A 15,162-nucleotide genomic window follows, 5' to 3' on the forward strand; every position below is an offset into this window, starting at 1 on the left:
AAAAACAGCGGAGAGGGAGACCTCAGAGGAAAGGGCTTTCTAGACCGAATGGTGTCCTACACGCCCTATCTAGCCTTTCTTTTTTTCTGTTTAAACCTCAGCTCCCCCACCCCTCCACACCCTCATTGCCCCCTTGCTCCATGCCCAGAAGATGGCAAGACACCGTCAGGATCCCTAGGCAAACTGGCCAGGGGAAATCTGCAGAACCACCTTTGTCCCTCTGCTCCCCCCTGACAGCTTTGCTCCCCTGAGAGCGGTTTCAAGTGCCACCCTGAAAATGGGCAAGATTAACAACTGGCCGTACATGCATAGCCTCTGTGAGGGCCCCTGGCCTGTAGAATGGCCTAATGAGGTGGTCATAGAATCATAGAGACAGAAGGGTCCTCCAGGGACATCTAGTCCAACCTCACAACTACCTCCCCCCAGTGCCCAGAAGATGGCAAAACACCATCAGGATCCCCTGCCAAACTGGCCTGGGAAAAATTGCTACCTGATCCCAAGGTGGCCTTACCCCAGACAAGTAAGGGGCCAGGAGAACTAAGCACTGGTTTAACCCTTCCTGCCCTCCCCATCATGTTCAGCCCAGGTTCACAGACTCAGCACTGCTGTCAGATGGCTCTCTAGCCTCTGCTGAAAAACCTCCAAAGAAGGAGAGCCCACCACCTCCCGAGGAAGCCTGTTCCACTGTGTTCCAACAGGCTTTGTGTGGATTTGGAGGAGTGGGTATCCCTTGGCTGTTACAGCTAACGATGGTCAGGTTGGTTGGGTCTCCTGTGGCCCCGAGGCAGCGGCAAGGGTGTTCTATGCTTTGGCCTACAGCTACTGGGTGATCACGGCCAGCACAGTTGGGATTCATGTCATAGGCGAGACCCCTGCCCAGAGTGTGTGTATTCTGTGATGGGGTGGCAGAGAGAAGGCAGCCACCAGCCGGGTGGCGAATGCCAAGCTCCTTGTCCATCCTCCTTCTGTCCCAGCCCCCTCCGTGGCAAGGAAGTGGTAGTCCAGATGGTGGGGGTGTTGTCCGGCTATGAATGACAGGATACAGCAGACAGATCTCTGGACCATTTGCAAGTACTTAGTCAAGTGGATTTTATTCAGAAATCAGATCATTTCCATATACAGGTCCATAGGGCTGCTTAGGAGCAAGGCAGGCATCTAAGCAGCATGAGTAGAAGTTGACAGGAATGACATCATGTGAGAGAAACTTCTCTTTTAACATTCTCGTTTACCAAGCCCTTTCTTGCCTCCCATCCTTGAGAACAAGAGTTAAAAACCAAAGCAAACTCATGGGTGTGAAGTTCCTGCCAGCAGGTGGTGTTGCAGACTCAGGTTTGATTGAGTTTCTCAGGACTGCAGGCTGCGCTGCCCACTCTTCTAGCCCGTTTCACCATTTGCGGCTACCACCTCCCAGGAGTCCTGCCAGTCAGCCGTTCCTGCCAGACAGGAAGCAGAAGGTCAACACAAGCAAGGCAACCAAGAGCATTTGATCAAGATGTCCCCCAAAGGGACAAAGCGGGGACAAGGCATTTTAAGGAAAGGGAGGAGGGCAGCTGGAGTGTCCCCAGGTGAGTTTAGTGTGGCCGCATGTCAGTCCTAGGGTGGCAGTCCCTGGCAGTTAGATCTCCAGGCCCCTCACAGCAAGCAGGCAGGTGCATGGGTTGAAGAAACTTTATTTAGAGATCTATTCAGTTCAGGTGTGCACTCGTAGGTAGAAGCTGGCAGAAGTGAAGATTCAAACAATAGGTCTACTAATTATAGGGGACGTTCTCCCACCCTCTGGCCCAGTTGCATTCAGGTGCGAAAGCCCAAAAAGTTACATGGGAACTGATTAGTTTAGTCTAGACAAAGTACAGAGTGGAATCATTCCCTCCTGTGAACAAGATACATTTCAGCACACAGCTGCAGCTCTGGTCCAAGGACACTCAGGAGTGAAAGCGCATATTTCTTAGAGATAACAAAGAGGCCACTGGGTCCTCTGGAAATTAGTATTCACAGACTAGACACCCTCAGGTGACTTATATAAAATGCATAAAATACAGTATTTAACTTTGGCATTATATCCGTATAAGATGTAGTGTAAGATGCAGAACACAATAATGGAACGGATGCTTATAACACTCTCAGTATAAGATGCAGAACACAACAATGGCATGGATGCTTGCATACGTGACACCGCATGGCAGGTAAGTTGTGTCAGCCAGTTAATTCAGTAATATTTAAACCCTCTCGAATACTTTCTCCCTAATCAATGTTCTCGAATGGTACGGAGCTTGGAAGTACAGCGTCAGGTCATATTACAGCATTTGTCTGAGAAGTGGTTGTTGTGGGTTTTCCGGGCTGTATTGCCGTGGTCTTGGCATTGTAGTTCCTGACGTTTCACCAGCAGCTGTGGCTGGCATCTTCAGAGGTGTAAAACCCACAACAACCATCGTTCTCCGGCCGAGAAAGCCTTCGACAATATGTCTGAGAAGTGATGCGAACAGGGCTGTCATCTGACCAGACAAATTAACCAACCTAGTCTGCACTTGTGCATTTCACCACAGGTAAGGCTTTCATTTCTCCACTTGCCAGATTTGGTGGCTGCTTTGCAACATTGCGCCGCATCAAATCAACCCTTCTGGGATTCAACCATCACGAAAGCCCAACCGTCCAACTGAATTGCACTTCCGGGATTCAGTGGAGAGTATCAAAGAAGAAAGGTGAAAATGTCCCGTCGATAGGATTAAAACTGTTGTATGAATTTTTTTAAAACCCCACAAAGCAGAGAAGATTTAATTCCTTGGCAGAATGGCTGTAAATATGGGATCAAACAAACTCCTTGTGGGAAAGTATCCCGCAGTTCAGGGGCAAATTCAAACAGGCACGCGGACTGATCGCTGTAGGCCTACCAGTAGATCTACCAGGACATTCCATCAAAGACTTAAAGGTCGCTGTAGTTCAACAGAAATCTTTCAAAAACAAAATCCAACGGGAGGCTGCTGAATTGGAATTCATATGCAAATTTGACTCTGTCAAGCTGGGACTGAATAGGGACTATGAATGGTTATCACATTATCACAGGTAACAGATTTCCTTTACAGAGGCGGGGTCTGGGGGAGCACAGTGGCACCTGGCGTGGGCTTTCGGGGACCACAGTTCTCTTTGTCAGATGCATCTGACGGGGAGAGCTGTGGTTATCGAAGGCTTATACTGCATTGGAATTGGATGGTCTAGCTGTTTTACTGCTGCAAACTAACACGGCAAACTCCTTTGAAGCCTCACACAAGCCAACTGACCCCCACACCAAAAGGAGATGTTTACATTTACTAGCAAAGGAATATTTTGGTTGCACCCTCCCTCTCCCCCCCCCTAACTGCATCTTCTCTCTCCTCTCCTCCTCCCCCCTCCTCTTCTATATTTGACCAGTTTCTGTACCAGGCATCTGACGAAGAGAACTGTGATTCTCAAAAGCTTATGCTACAATAAAAATGGTTAGTCTTAAAGGTGCTACTGGACTCTTTGATTTTGCTACCACAGACTAACATGGCTAACTCCTCTGCAGCTACAGATGTTGTAGGTGAGATAAGTATTGGACTCCATTCAGGACCAGCCGTTTCGCTGGTGTTTCTCCGGTGAAGATTTAGCAATAACACATTATTAGGGGTACGATGGAGCCAGGCATTCTGGTTTTTCTGAAGGACTGGTTGTGGTTAAAGTGCTGCATGAGAATCTGGGCGCACGGGGTTCAAATTCCCATGCTGCTATTGAGCTTGTTGCAAGAGCTTGGGCTGTTCACTCTCACAGCCTCACCTGCCGCACAAGGTTGTCCTGAGGATAATTGAGGAAGGGAAAACCACACATGCTGCCTGGAGGAAGAATGGGATACAAATATTAGGGAAAAAATACTGAGTTGCCACCTTTTTCCCAGATAGGACTCCTGTGCATTTTTCATAAAGACAGCCACACATTCATTGGATGTCTTTCCTTTCACAATAGTAAAGAGTCCAGTAGCATCTTTAAGAATAACCAACTTTACTGTAGCTTAAGCTTTCGAGAACCACAAGTCTCTTCGTCAGATGAGCTAACTCCTCTGGATCTATTTCCTTTCACAAAGATGCAGCAATGGAGGGAATAGCTGTGTTGCTACCCCAACATGAAACTGGTAAAAAGTACAGGAGCTTAGCCAGGGGGTGGGTGGTGGGTGGGAAGTACCCAGTCTCTAACCCAGGTTCTAACCACTTCCGTGTGTGGCTAATTGCAGCCCCCACCTTTCTCTCATGTATCCACTTTTAACCTAACCACAAGCTGGGAGGCTGCCAGGGTCAGCCACAAATCCAGACAGAACAAAGCCTGCACACACGTGCCAGTCCAAGGAGTAAAGTCGGCTGTGGCTGCTTGGCTCCAAGTCTCTTTTGGACAACGGGGTTGGGCTCAGCTTCTGTCTGCTGGGGCTTCCCAGAGCCGAGGCTCCTGGACCTTGGTCACACTTGCAGCTGCTGCATTAGGCTTGGGAAATCCCTAAATATTTTGGAGTAGACCCTGGGTAGGGACCTCCGTGGGGTATAATGCCGTACAAAGTCCACCTTCCAAAGCAGCCATTTCCTCCAAGGGGACATCTGAGAGCCAGTTTGGTGTAGTGGTTAAGAGCGTGGGACTCTAATCTGGAGAGCCGGGTTTGATTCCCCACTCCTCCACTTGAAGCCAGCTGGGTGACCTTGGCTCAGTCACAGCTCTTTCAGATCTCTCTCAGCCCCACCCACCTCATAGGGTGTTTTGTTGTGGGGATAATAATGGCATACTTTGTAAACCACACTGTATGGGCATTAAGTTGTCCTGAAGGGCGGTATATAAATCAAACGTTATTATTATTATCTCTGTAGTCTGGAGATCATTGGTAACTCCAGGAGATTGCCAAGCCCCTTCTGGAGGTTGGCAACCCTATTCTGCACTGATTGGCCCTTGAACTACCTGAGGAAACACTCAATGGGCAGCCAGGAGTAAAGGCAGCTGGGCTCCCAAGGGGCTGGCAGTGCCACAGGGAAGGACTCGGCGCAGCTTGGACGCTCCTCAGTAGCGGTGATAATGTTGGGTCAGAGCTAGCCAGTGGCAACGTGAGAGCACAGTGGGCAAGCCTACCTCCTCCAGGTTACTCAACTTAGCTTGCTCTGGGGCCCTTTTAATGCCCCAGATGGGGTGTATAACAAATGCTGAAGAGTTAAGCAGGCAGAAGTCAGGGTGGTGGAGGCAGAAGGGTGGGACACAGGGTTTGCCGGGTCCCCTTACCCTCCCAGCAGGAGAGATGGGACCCAGCGCTTACCTTTTTGGCACAATGATGTCACTTCTGGGAAGTGACATCATTGCACAAGGCTGGGGAGCACGTGCAGTTTGCTGCAGGCCGGTTGGGACCTCAAATGGCTCAGGTTCATGCCCATACGGCAAACTTTCTGTCTTCAGCATTTGCTCACTAGGGTAGGAGGGCGGTATTGTAGGGAGGGGGTCTCAGATGTTTTGCCTATGGGTTAGGAACCGTAGACTTCACCATTATGTTGCCTTCCATATTATCTGTTGCTTTAAATATGTACCCCTATATCCTACCTGTGCTTCATGTTGTTTAATGTCGGTCCTAGAATAGATTATGTTCTGTTTCAGCAATTCTCCAACCTCATATTGGATCCTTGCTATTGCTATGTCTTTGTAAACTGGTATTCATTTACCCAATGACATTGTTAATGGAAATGTTCTTGACACTGTATGGAAATTATGGAACAACTGTACGGAACAAGCAACCTTGTCCTTGCTACTGATTGTGCTGCTCTCACACTGTATGATCCACCTTGAGCCTCAGTGAGAAAGGCGGACTATAAATAAATAAATAAATAAGAAGCTAATGATGCCTCAGCCTCTAGTTTGTTCTCTAGCGTCTGGTATTCAAATAGACTGCTTTTAAACATGGAGGTTCCACTTAGCTGTCACGATTTATTTCATTTTTCACACGAATGGGCAGTGAATGCCTTAAGTCAATTACGTATTGCATGAAGACATTCCACAGCATCTTCTTCTTTTTAAAAAAAATCTCCCCCACCTTTCCATAGTACCTCGATGTCTCTGTATGGTCAATGTGGTAGAACTGTTGATTTGTTTAATGAGTCATAGATCCAGAGGAGTTAGCCATGTTAGTCTGCACTGCAGTAGCAAAATCGAAAAGAGTCCAGTAGCACCTTTAAGACTAACCCACTTTACTGTAGCATAAGCTTTCGAGAACTACAGCTCTCTTCGTTAGATTCATTGTCAGAGAGAGCTGTGGTTCTCAAAAGCTGATGATGCATCTGACGAAGAGAGCTGAGGTTCTCGAAAGCTTATGCTACAGTAAAGTGGGTTGGTCTTAAAGGTGCTACTGGACTCTTTTCTGTTTAATGAGTGGGATTCTTTGTTGGATTCTTTGCAAGGAAATAGCAGCATGGAAGGAGGGAGTTCAAAGCGGTGGAAATACTTCTTTGATCTTCTGCAGTACCATGAGGACTGGGAATTTGATTTTCAAAAGAATGTCAGCTCAGGTTTTCAGGGGACTGACTGCTCGGTGAACCACAGATCTTGGTTTTGCACAGTTGTGCTACAGGTGCTCTGAATATGGACCAACTTGGTACATCAAAGAGTGAAAGTTTGGGTTTTTTTGTCTCTTCATGGCCATTCACAGTGCGCGTACTTGAATTACACGCACCCAGGCCCATCTGGTTGTGCTTTTCTTCGCAGATGTTTGCACTTCCCTTCCCACTTCTGTGCTCGGCACAGCTTCTAATGAAGGATCTGTGGCTGTGGAGGAGTGGACATGATGTTGGCAGAAGAACACCAGTGATGTCAGAAAACAGGCGTTGCTGATGTTCTGCTGCCAACATGTTGAGCTCTTCATGCCCACAGAAGGCTTGTGGGCCACTGTGGCGGCAGCCTTCGTGACTCACAATCTGGTGATGAGACAGTGGGGTTTTCTGAAGCTGAGCCATCAGTTTAACAGGTTTTGTCGCCCCAGCGGGTTATGTCCTGGGTTCACATTCCCTCCAGTTGGATCTATACCACAAATGCAGGAAAGGTTGGTCTTGAATCCAGCTGGTGGCACGCAGGGCCAGGAGAGGATGCCCGTCAGCTGCTGGGAGCCGGTGGTTCTCCCATACATCAACACCCACCACATCGTGCCACCCCAGCCAGGTATTTTTTTTATTTACGTCATTTATAGTCTGCCTTTCTCACTGAGACTCAAGGCGGATTACACAGTATGAGGTTAATACAATCAGTATCACATAAGTACATTTCAATGCAATACCGTAAGGTAAACAGATACAAGTTTAAAGACATAGCATTAGCCAGGATCCAACACATAGCAGAAAATACTGAAGCAAAACATAATCAATTCTAGGACTAACATTAGACCACATGGAGCTCTGGTTGTACATAGGAGTACATATTTAAAGCAGCAGATAATATATAAGGCAAAAATAGTGATGAAGTCTATGATCCCCAATTTGTTAGTGAAACCTTAAATAATGTATGCACTGTCATTTATCTTTAACTGAAATCAAAATTTGAAAAGATGTATTCTAGATGTTTACCCATTACTGTTATATGAATTTTTTGTTATCTTTGTGATGGAACTTCATGTGGTAATTCAATAATTATCAATAAAAATGTTAAATAAAAAAAATGCTGCTAGCGTAACTTCTCTTTTTACGGATTCCTTGGGGCTTAGGAAGCAAACTTCCACACAATTTTAAGTTAAGAAAGAATTTTGCTTTTATTAAACTTTAAATTTAAATTTTTCTTTTATTAAACTTTTGAACAATTAATAAAGTACAACTATTTTTAAACTAACTCATAAGTACTTCCATTACAACTTGGAAAAAAAACCTAAACTCATAAGTGCAACTATACAAAAAACTTTAAATCAACAGTCTTTGAAAAGGTAAAACTGCAACATTCCACAAAGTGGTGAGTCCTTTTTCACTAATGAGGAGCAACTGCAGCCCAGACTTCTGTCCTCATGTTGGAGAATTACAGCCCTTATTCAAGGTGATAAGAGCATATAAATCATTATTCAGCTCCCCGGCAACCAGCTTTTTCCTCAGCTGCCTGGCTCTAGCTACTGACTCCACCCTACTGTGCTAAACCAATTCCCTCGCTGCTGGTTACACATCATGCTTCCAAAGAACTGAGTTCTGGCTTATGGAATCACATGCTGGAATAAATTTGTTAGTAGGCAGTAATTATTTCCCCCTTTCTCCTGTTGTGTGAGAAAAAAACTCCCTGTAAAGGTAAAGGTAGAATCCCCTGTGCAAGCACCGAGTCATTACTGACCCATGGGGGGATGTCGCATCACAACATTTTCTTTGCAGACTTTTGACGGGGTGGTTTGCCATTGCCTTCCCCAGTCATCTACACTTTACCCCCAGGAACCTGGGTACTCCTTTTACCGACCTCGGAAGGATGGAAGGCTGAGTCAACCTTGAGCCGGCTACCTGAACCCAGCTTCTGCCAGGATCGAACTTAGGTCGTGAGCAGAGCTTGGGCTGCAGTACTGCAGCTTACCACTGTGCACCACAGGGCTCTTTACCTTTAACCCATATAAGGAACATAAGGAAAGGGACTGAGACTAAAATTTTTCATTCCAGTAATTCTAGTCCTAGTACGTTGCTCGTTAAACATCTCTTAATATTGGTTGCATTGACCTGCACTCAGATTTCGCTTTGTATGGAATGTTATCCGCTTACACTGCATAGTCTGGAGACTGAGTGAGAAAGGCCAACTGGAAAATACAGTATATAAATGATAAATAAATATTGTAATGCCCTTGTTTAGAGCCCTGGTGCAGCCTCATTTGGAATACTACAGAGTTCTGGTTGCCATATCTGCAAAAGGATATTGGAGAGCTGGAAAACGTACAAAGGAGGGTAACTTCGAGCCAAGCTACAAGTGACGCCTTACCCAGGTTGGACACTTGTCAGCTTCCCTCAAGTGTTGATGGGAAATGTAGGCATCCTGGTCTTGCAGCTGTAATGGAGAGCCAAGCTGTAAAACCGGGACGCCTACATTTCCCATCAAAACTTGAGGGAAGCTGACAAGTGTCCAACCTGGGTAAGGTGTCACTTGTAGCTTGGCTCCAAGATGATCAAGCTAGTATCAGGTGGGTAGCTGTGTTGGTTTGCAGTAGAAGAGCAAGATTCAGGTCCACAAGCACTTTAGAGACCCACTAGCTTTTTGGGGTATGAACTTTCTCAAAAGCTCAGACCCTGGAAATCTAGTTGGTCTTTAAGATGCTACTGAACCCAAATAATGCTCAAGATGATCAAGGAGGTGTAGCACCTCTCCTAAGAAGAAAGCCTAGAAAATCAGGATTTTTCAGTCTAGAAAAAATGATCGGTAAGGGAGATATGATACCCTGACCTGGATAGCCCAGGTGAGCCTGATCCCATCAGAAGCTAAGCAGGGTCGGTTAGTAATCAGATGGGAGACTTTCAAAGAGGGCCAGAGTTGCAAGCAACGGCAAACCACCTCTGTTACTCTCTTGCCATGAAAATCCCGCCAGGGGTCTCAGTAAGTCAGCTATGACTTGAGGGCACTCTTTACCACCAAGGGAGATATGATTTATAAAAAAGAGATTTATAAAATTGCACACAGGGTGGAGAAGAAGTAGAGAGAGGGAGTTTTTTCTCCCTCTCCTATAACACGAAAACTTGAGGGCATCCAATAAAGCTGATGGCAATGGACACAGGACAAACTAAAGGTAATATTTCTTTACTCAATGAGTAATTAAGTTGTGAAATTCACTGCTAGTGGAAGTAGCGGTGCCCGCAAGCATAGATGACTTTAAAAGGGGATTAGAGAGATTCATGGAGCACAGGCCTCTCAGTGGCTACTAGCTATGGTGACTGAAGGGAGACTTCATATACACATAGATCCAGAGGAGTTAGCTGTGTTAGTTGCAAAATAGTAAAAAGTCCCGTAGTGCCTTTAAGACTAACCAACTTTATTGTAGCATAAGCTTTCAAGAACCACAGCTCTGCATCTGACAAAGAGAGCTGTGGTTCTCGAAAGCTTATGCTACAATAAAGTTGCATCTGACGAAGAGAGCTGTGGTTCTCGAAAGCTTATGCTACAATAAAGTTGCATCTGATGAAGAGAGCTGTGGTTCTTGAAAGCTTATGCTACAATAAAGTTGCATCTGACAAAGAGAGCTGTGGTTCTCGAAAGCTTATGCTACAATAAAGTTGGTTCGTCTTAAAGGTGCTACTGGACTCTTTACTATTTTCCATACATACAGGCAGCAAACTCCGATGCCCAGTGGTTAGAGACACAGCAACTAACTGGTCAGTGGTTAGCCGCTGTGGGAAACAGGATGTGGGACAAGCTTGAGTCAGCAGAGCTCTTCTGATGTTCTGATGTGTTATCTTCACACCCCACATTCTACTCCTCCCTATAGCCCCCAGTCTCCTCCGACTCCCAACCCATCTATCCATTGCCTATGCCTCATGAGTCTGGCCTCGCCCTGCTATTAAATACTTTGTAGGAAAAGGGAGGAAAAATCACTGGTATGATAAAGCTATGCATATGCCAATTGCACTCCCTTATCTTGCTGGCCAGACCAGTTTCTTACGAGTACATGGAGAATATCGGCTCATTTCCAGGACAGAGAGTCTACAAAGACAAGATTAAGTGTTCTCTGCTCTACCTTCTAACCACTGACCTCTCCCCTTTTCTTCCCTAGGGACTTTGAAGATGTATTAACATATCATGGGTGATCGATAAAGGAATTTGCTCTTTCCAAGGTTGGGCAACTAACTTACAATCACCTTGCCTGGTTCGGGCAGGGCTCCGGTACTTTATTTATACTCTGTCTCCCCACCTCCACACACAAAGCAGCTCACGTGTTTCACTTCTCCATGAAGCTGAAGTTGGTTCCCAGTTCCCAGTTCCTTATTCCCAGTTCCTTATTCGCAAAGCCAAACACAAATATTAGGGGAAATTGAAAAGCTCTGGGCTGAATATGGAGGTGTATGATACATGCCCCTACAAACTTTATTTTGGGGTACATTGCTTTTCAATTTCCCCTGACATTTGTGTTTGGCTTTGCGAATAAGAAACTAGGAACTGCAAATAAGGAGCTGGGAACTCCTCTTCTTTATCCTCACCAGAATTCAATTCAATTTATTCAATTTCTAGCCCTCCCTCCCCGCGAACGGGCTCAAGGTGAGTTACAGCCGAGTATAAATACAAATAAAACCACAATAAATAAAATCATAATAGTCATAAAGTACAGTTTAGTTTACAGTATCCAAGAGGGCAATCCGTATCCATTTCGTCCACCCCTGCTGGGGGTGGGGGGGGGAGAAGAGGGCAACCATACTGGTCAGATTGATTTGTGGGGAGGCCAAGATGACTACAGAGCTCCCCCCAACAGGAGACCGATAGGGAGGCTCACTAGATGCACAAGAATCCTTTGAGGTAGGTTAGGCCAAGACTGTGATTGGCCCAAGATCACCCAGTAAGCCTCCATGGCAGAGGGGAGATTCGAACCCGGGTCTTCCAGAACTTCATTCTAACCACTACATGACACCTGCTCTCTAAGGATCAGATTCAGGTCCCCCAGTCAGTCTGGCATTTTGCCTCCAGCAGCATCTAGGACATCTAGCAAAATAGTAAAGAGTCCAGGAGAACCTTTAAGATTAGCCAACTTTATTGTAGCGTAAGCTTTCAAAAGCCACAGCTCTCTTTGTCATGCATCTGATGAAGAGAGCTGTGGCTCTCGAAAGCTTATGCCGCAATAGAGTTGGCTAATCTTAAAGGTGCTCCTGGACTCTTTACTATTTTGCTACTACAGACTAACAGGGCTGACTCCTCTGGATCTAGCAAATCTAGGTGGCACACACCTGTCATGCTCAGAGCGCAGGCGCTCTGCCAGAAAAGAAAGCTATCATCTTAACGGATTAAATAATCAGGAGATTAATTTTGCTCTGCAATTAAATCTGCAGCTCTCTAATCACCGTGGGTGGGGGACGGTGCATGGCAGGCCTTTCGAAATGGTAGCAGAGGTTGGTTGGGGCCAGTGTGCTGCCCCCTGCTCTTGTTTGTTCCGGTTGAGGCCGGAGCCATGGGGCTGAACAGCCTACCACAGCAGGGACACATAGACCTGCTGGGAGTCACTTCTGCTCGAGGCATTTCAAGATTAGCTATTTTGAGCAAGGCTGCTTTGAAATGGAGGTTTGCAACCTTGCTCCGCAAGGATCATTTCAGAGGCAGCGTGCAGCCATCTGGCAACACTCCTATCACTGATGACCGCAAAGGATGTTGGAAGGCAAATGCCTGGGTGGCAATTTCACAGCCTCTTTCGAAAGTGAACATGGGCCCAGTTGCTTTAAAGCCTTTGTGGTGCCTTCTTATCTTTTCATTTTTATTTGTTTATGACATTTATAGTCTGTCTTTCTCACTGAGACTCAAGGCGGATTACACACTGGGAGATTAGTACAATCAGATTCAGGACATTTCCATACAGTGTCAAGGGCGTCTCCATAAGCAATGCCGTTGGGTAAATAAATACAAGTTTACAAAGAAAGCATTAGCAAGGATCCAATGCAGAATTGAAGAATGTTGAAACAGAACATGAGCAATGCTTGGACAACATGAAGCACGGGGAGTGCATAGAAGCAACGGATAATATGTAAGAGATCCAGAGGAGTTAGCCGTGTTAGTCTGTAGTAGCAAAATAGCAAAGAGTCCAGTAGCACCTTAAAGACTAACCCACTTTATTGCAGCATAAGCTTTTGAGAACCACAGATCTCTTCATCAGATGCATCTGATGAAGACAGCTGTGGTTCTCGAAAGCTGACAATGCATCTGACGAAGAGAACTGTGGCTCTCGAAAGCTTATGCTACAATAAAGTTGGTTAGTCTTTAAGGTGCTACTGGACTCTTAACTAGATAATTGGTAAGGCAACATAGTGGTGATGTCTATGGTCCCTATCTCATTGGGAAGCATCTGAGACCCCCTCCCTAGAATACAGCCCTCTTGAACCTAGAGCAGCATATATAGTTCTCTTTCTGCTGTTTTATTGTCACAACAACCCTGTAAGGTTGATAAGGCTGAGAGAGAGTGAGTGACCCAAGGTATCCCAACAAGCTTCAAGTTGGGATTTGAACCTGCCCCCCCCCCAGATTCTACTCTAACTACTTGGCAACACTGCTTTTTCCTTTTTAATTCATCCTTTTTCAGTCCTTGAAAAGCAGAAGGCAGGCAAATTATATGTACAGATCCAGAGGAGTTAGCCGTGTTAGTCTGTAGTAGCAAAATAGCAAGGAGTCCAGTAGTACCTTTAAGACTAACCAACTTTATTATAGCATAAGCTTTCGAGAACCACAGCTCTCTTCATCAGATGCATCTGATGAAGAGAGCTGTGGTTCTCGAAAGCTTATGCTACAATAAAGTTGATTAGTCTTAAAGGTGCTACTGGACTCTTTGCTATATATGTACGGAGTTCATATTGATAGCATGGTATTCTCTTGGATTTTCCATTCGACTGTGAGCAGCTCTGTCTGAACATTTTGAGGTGGGTAGCTGTGTTGGTCTCAAGAGACCAGCAGGATTCGAGTCCAGTGGCATCTTAGAGACCAACATGATTTACAGAGTGTAAGCTTTCAAGGGTCACAGCTCCCTTCTTCACTGAAGACTGGTGTCTAAAGAAAGGAGCTCTGACTCTCGAAGGCTTACACTCTGAAGATGTCGTCTCTCTCTAAGATGCCACTGGACTCAAATGCTGCTGTTCTGTCTGGACGTGACCAGCTTACCAGAGAAGATATTTATCCCACTGATACTCAAGGCAGATTACAAAGCTGCCAAGAAAAATACAGAGATGGTCGTTCCCCCCCCCCCCCCAAAAGATAGTGCTTTGGATACCAGAGAGCTTGATCTAGCAGGCTCAACACAGAAAGAGATGGTCTTCTGGAGCTAGGCCAAAGGTCTACCTAGTCCAGTGCTTCGGTTCCATCTTAGTTGCTGTGAAGTCAGGCCAAGGAATTCCTGCTTTGGCCTGTTATGTAAAAAGCAGAGAATGCCAGCCTGGAAAATGAAAGGTGTGCCACTAAATAACCGGGAGGTAAATTCTGACATTGCAGCTACGGTATTTAACGGTTGCATTGCGACAACTGCAGATGAAAGCTTAAAAGAGCTACAGCTGCAAATCAGACATGCCAGAAACAGAAAGATGAAGGGATTTGGTCTTCTCTTGAGTAATCTGAGAGCCTCTCCCATGGCAAAGCCCTAGGCAGCTAAACTCTGCAAGGATCTCTCCTTTACATTTTATAATTGAAACAACCTCCAGGCAAAGATAAAGACTGCTAAACTATCTTCAGATATGTAGATAGCCCCCTCCCCACCCTCTTCTTGGGCACCCATCTCACCCTGCAAATTTTCTTCTGCCCAGAATGGTTCCACAGCTGGAGTATGACTGGGAACACTGAAGTCTGACAGCGCAATCCTAAAAAGAGTTGATTTCATTGGGCTTAGACCTTTTTAGGATTGTACAGTGGGTTGTTTCTCTGAAAGAGTTAGGTTCCTTGGATAGCCTTTGACAGTTAATTCTTGATATTTAAGTTCATAAAGCGTGTTCCAGTTTTATGTGCCTTAAACATTAGAAACAGAGAAATGAAGGGGGAAGGAAATATTTATGCATTAATGCTACTTATTGTAGTTTATCTGTGCTAATGTACTATGTGCTACTATTGTTGAAGCAAAATTGTAGTAGGCAGCATAAGCCTAGGCATATTTATATATTTCAAAATAGAAAGGAGTCCAGTAGCACCTTTAATCTCTTCATCAGATGCATCTGACGAAGAGAGCTGTGGTTCTCAAAAGCTTATGCTACAGTAAAGTTGGTTAGTTTTAAAGGTGCTACTGGACTCTTTTCTATTTTGCTTCTACAGACTAACATGGCTAACTCCTCTGGATCTATATATTTCAAGGAATATATATATATATAAACTCAGAAATAAGTCTAACAGTGAAATCCTAAAAAGAATTAATCCAGCCTAAGCCCATTGAAATCAATGGGTTTACACTGGAGTAACTCTGCTTAGGATTTCACTGTAAGTTTAGTAGGCTAGAGCAAGATTCGAGTCCAGTAGCACCTTAAATATCAACACGATTCT

Source organism: Eublepharis macularius, chromosome 9 (genome assembly GCF_028583425.1).
Source record: "Eublepharis macularius isolate TG4126 chromosome 9, MPM_Emac_v1.0, whole genome shotgun sequence".
NCBI classification, from domain to species: domain Eukaryota; kingdom Metazoa; phylum Chordata; class Lepidosauria; order Squamata; family Eublepharidae; genus Eublepharis; species Eublepharis macularius.